Below are 5,534 nucleotides of genomic sequence, written 5' to 3' on the forward strand. Positions count from 1 at the left end.
CTGTTATCTTACTATTTCTCAGAACACGGAAATGATCTTTGCCGCTTTAAAATTAGAGTTAGATTAGCTCTCTGCAGTTCTATAATTTCCTACAATTCTATGACTCAGGCTCTGATTCTATGCCCTCTCAAAACCCAGGGGTGTTTTTTTCCTTTTCCCTCATAGTAGATGCATAATTTAGCATGGTAATTAAGAGCACAAGGTTCAAATTGCAGTGCTCTTACTAGCTATAGGACAATGATGAAGGGGCTGAGGTCATAGGCCTCAGTTTCTTCTTTGGAGAAGATGGTTGACCGGAGTGACGTATGCAAAGTACTTAGCAGCAATGTACCTGCCACACTATAAAAGTTCCATAAAAAGTACCCGCTATTGTTATTATTACCTATTGACCTTTGGCTACAGCAGCAACAGTAAAACCTTTGATAGAAACTCTCCAGTGGAAAGTCTATACTTTCTCTAGGAATGAGTCTGCCATGATACCCTTTGATTCCAGGCTTAAAGGACAAATGACCAAATTAATTTTGGTGACAAACAGATCTTGTATAAAGCTACACTTCTGTTGAAAGGGAGTACATATCACCAAGAGTCCGTCACAGGAAAGAATTAATAGATCTGGAGCTTGTTCCAAGGTTTGAGTGTTAATTTCATAAAGAAAAAGAGCCCCAGGCAAAACTGGAGCCCTTAGCAAGCTTGGTCACTACCACAAAACAGCCTGATGCCGGTGGAACAAAAGCAAGAGCTGCTCAATTACAACTAAAGAGGCCAAAAGGAGAAATAAGTTTGTAAGATAACCGAACATTCAACTTTGAAAAGTTATCCACGCGTAACTCTTCCCGTTAGAAGGCAGTGAGATCAACTGTCCGTTTCGATGGGCAGTACTCCTTTGCCTTCCAGGAGAAACATCCTAAAATGTATTCTTCTCTCCAGCAGAAACACAAAGTGAAAGAGGGAAAGGTGCATATGTCCTTTAGCTGATGCAAGCACATTCTAAAATTAATCCAGAGATAAATCACTATCCATCTGAAACCCACAAAAATGGATTAACTATCTCATGCTTTATGACTATGAAAACCCACATCTGCTAACCACATTACTAATGAGAAGCAGCTGGTGACAGTTTTGTAGCTCTGTGACTTTCTTTTTAGGAAAATATTAGCAAGGACATACTAAGCAGAAGATTAGTTTCAGTGAATCCACTTAGTTATGGAAAATTACTAGTTTTTTTTTTTTTTTGACAATCATGGAAATTACACAATTTGCCAGGAAATTCAAATACAGTCCTCAAATGAAAACCCCCTGCATTCCAATTTACAAAACTGAGGTACAGAATTTCATAAGACTTGCAGTCTTACGGTCAGCTTCGACTCTCATTTTTTATATACTATTGAACACCAAATCATATTTCTTGGTGCATATGGTATTTCCAGGACTTCATCCCACAGCTTTAACTCCCTCTTGAGTTGGCTGATGGACTAGTCAATTGCAGGGATCAACGGACCCCTTTCGGAATCATGAGAATGTTGTGGACACGCCTCAAACAAAAGCACACTAGTGCAAAATTCAAACTTCAGGGCTCACAAAGACCCTAAAGCCCTTCCATGGACTATTATGGCTGAACTGTGTCCCCTCTAACTGTGGGTTAAGGTTGAAGTCTTAATCCACAGAATGTGACTGTATTTGGAGACAGGATCTTTTGAGAGGTAACTAAACTAAAATGAAGTCCCTTATAAGAGATTAGGACACAGACGCAGATAGGGAAGACAATGTGAAGACACCAGAAGGTGGCCATCTACAAGCCAAGGAGAGAGGCCTTAGAAGAAATCAATGCTAATATCTTACTCTCAGATTTCTAGCCTCAAGAACTATTAGAAAATAAATTTCTATTGTTTAAGCCACCCAGTCTATGACCCTGTTATGGCAGCCTAGCGAACAAATATAGATGCCCAAGTCAAGAACCTACACAATAGCCTGTTTTTCTGCCCCACTCCCTCGACTTCCAGTCTTTTCTGCTCTTTACTTACACAAATGGGCATTTCCACTGTGCCATTCCTTTGAATCTGAGTGTTTCTCAGTACTATGGTAGGCCTCGCCTGCCCTCTCAGCCTCATTTTCCTCTACATCTAATATATGCTCTGTTTTGACCATGTGGTACTGGCAGACCCTTGGACGGGCTGTCTCCCTCATTTCAGATCTTTGCACTGAGAAGGCTCCAGGAATGCCTCTTTTCTTCTCCCTTCCACCTTACTAATTACTAACCAATCCTAAGAGTTATTAGCTCTAGTACCACCTCCTACTTTCGACCCTCTCTGCAACCTGCTGGTTAGGTACCCCTTCTCTCTGCTTATCTCTACTGTAGCATTATTCATCTACTTGTTTCTCTCCCCAACGAGGCTGTGGAAGTTCTTGAGGGCTGAGACCATCTTTCATCTTTTGTTGGCACATAGCATATAGTAGGTACTCAATAAATGTATGAGTATTAAGATCTTTAACTTTCGGGAGACAAAGGACTGACACAAAGCTAAGCCTTAATAGCTAGGTCTGTGCTGCCTAATACGAAATCCGCCAGCCACATGGAGATATTTACTTTTTATTTTTTTAAATGTAGATATTTAAATTAAAATTAATTCAGTTCCTTTGTCACTTTAGCCACATTTCAAGAGCTCAAAAGCCACATGTAGCTTGCAACTATCTTACTGCACAGCACGGACACGGAACATTTCCACTACCACAGACAATTTACTGCACAGAGCTGATCTATACCAGAAAATACCTTGACATATGAAAGAAAAAAAAAAAAAACGCATAGAAAAAAAGATTATGAACAGGCAATTTACACAATTAGCTAAACCGACAAAACACATTAAAAAATTAAGCAATATCATTAGCAAAAGAAATTAGATGAGCTAAAACTAGTCTATCACTATATTGACCAGGTGTAAGGAAATGAGTACTTTCAAACGCTGCCAATCAAAACACAACCATTCCAAAGAGCAACTAAAAGTGAAAGAAAATGGACACAATATGAGCTATAAATTCTACTCCTGAAAATTCACCTGAGTCACGGTCCCAATGTGAGCACTAGTAGACAATGTACTAGGTTGTACCATTATAACTCTATGGTTTTATGCTCAACAGAATTCAAGTGCTCACCCAGAGCAAGTAATGCTTAAATACCTTCCCTGCTGTCTGTGAAATGAAAAATCTTTTGCATAACATGCCCGCTAATCACATTTATGACTGGGTCTCTACAACTGAGAGACAGTGGGGGAATAACTATAAGAATGCCACCTTCACCTCTACCAAACCATTGTGACCTCTGCTCTTTTGGGTCTCTATTGCCATGAGCATAAAATATGAGGCCAAGAAACACATGGTTCCTTTCACAAACCTCTACTTCCTTCCCATCCCTCCTCCGGACAACCAGAACAGCTTCACTTTTTTCTATATTATATATTGCAGTTCAGGATAAAGTTCCATTTGAAGAAAGTTTTGATGCTTAAAAACAAAAATCTTAAAAACCCCCAAACTAGATAATCTCTAACTTTCTTCCAATATGCCAGTCTAATCTGTTGTAATCTCCACGGTGAAGGGTGTATTATCTATCTAGAGGTCAGATTACTAATTTACTATATGAGAAAAGTGAATCTTTAAAGCATCTGAGTCAGGTCAGCAAAAAAAGACTGTTGCTAGGTTGGTCTCAAATTTTTCTGTAGAACCCAAATATGAGCTGCAGTCTGAAAAATGCCTGAAACAGAAACATAAGGTATTTAGATTACACAAATTCCCAAAGTAAAATCACCCCACATGTACTGATGTGTCCTCTTATCTAATATTGCTTCCTCTTCTCTTCCCCCAAATTCTCTAACTCACCCCAATTAGTTTCTGCTTCATTTGTGCTCAAAAATCCTCTACTTAGGAAGATTTCAAGGCCCAAAGCTCTTAATTCCCATACCATTTATGGAAATACAAACTAGTAGCTAGAAATGTTGCAAAGGAATGCCTTCTACTTTCTGAAGTTTTATTTCTTCACTCAGATGTGAGCCTCTCTCAGAATTACACTCTCCATGATCCACAAGGTTTCAGAATGTTTAAAGGTTAAGTAAATCAAGTCTTAAGACTCCAGTTAATAAAGATTCCTTGAATTTATAGCTCTACAGTCAGTGAAAAGCAAGAGAGTTAATATTTAAGGCATCCCAGCCTCCTCCTGGTCATATTCAATGTAGACTGGTGACCTGAACTTTGGTTTCAACCACACAAAAAAGCACCTAAAACATCTCTTAGAAAGGGCAGGATCTTCCTGTTTACTGAAAGGTTGTAATAGTCCAGTTTAATGCAGACGGGGAGGATATGCCACACTGAGGACATTTATCCAAGTAAGAGGAAAAGAAAGTTATTTTACACAGAGGACCTGAAAAGTTGCACCTATTTATTTAAATTACTCTTATTTCTGTAAAAAAACCTAAACAGGCAGGGCCGAGAAGCAGTGTCCACTCTAAACCTTGTATCTGTTTAACTTAGCAAATGAACCTGAAATAGGTTGTCCTTTACGTTATAAAGTACTGGGCTCATTTGCCTCTTATTACCTCTGTTAATTCTCCTTAAATTCTAATATTTTCCTTTTCCAACTCAAAGGTAGGGTTCATTGAGCAAAATGTTTTTTTAACCAGCACTTTACTATGTCATCAGAATTAGCATACTTCTCAGCCTATATCACAGCTCTCCATCCCAAAAACACAGAAACAAAACCACACATACTGGGTTTCCACAGGCATGCAACAGAATACATTCCTGAGATGGGAAAGAAAAATATCCACTTAGGGCAGGTTAAGTATAGTTCTTCGTTTTCCAATTTAAAAGATCATATTAAAACTAGTCAGTTGATAACGCCCACGGGAATGACAATGTCAAAGTAAGTAAAGGAAGACAGAAAAGGTAAAATATATGGCAGGCTTTCTGGTCCCCACTTCCACTGCTATTTAACAAAATGTCCAATGTTTCCTTAACCTTCGAAACTGGCAATTAATAGGTGAAAAGAGAGTTAATGAGATTGATATCTCAAAGCCTATTTTTTTTTCCTTTTAAATAAAATTAATAGCCGACTATCAAAGGCATCTGCTTTTCAGGTGGAAAATTGTAGTCAAAATTCTTTCTTGAAATATAGGCTGACTACTGATACTGGTAGTTGGGATATCTTTAGTAAGCAAGATTGGGTTCCCTGCCTTCTAGGGCAATGTCGGGCAGGTCCCCGCACCTTTGCATGGGCTACAGGCTGGAGGCTGGCAGATAGCGAAGATCATCAGCACTCTGAAACCTCAGACATGTGTGAGGGAACAGAGGATAACTATAATTTTTTTTTTTTTTTTTTTTTTTTTAGATTGTGGTCTAAAGTACAAACTAGATCATGAAAAAGTTGGATAAATTTGTAGCTACATGGAACATTATTCCAGCTACGAATACCTTGGCATTTCCATTCACTTTCATTCAACGGAAGGAAATTATTGTCCACTATTCTGAAAGGTAATGTTTCCAATGAC

Source organism: Rousettus aegyptiacus, unplaced genomic scaffold (genome assembly GCF_014176215.1).
Source record: "Rousettus aegyptiacus isolate mRouAeg1 unplaced genomic scaffold, mRouAeg1.p scaffold_m13_p_14, whole genome shotgun sequence".
Lineage (NCBI taxonomy): Eukaryota > Metazoa > Chordata > Mammalia > Chiroptera > Pteropodidae > Rousettus > Rousettus aegyptiacus.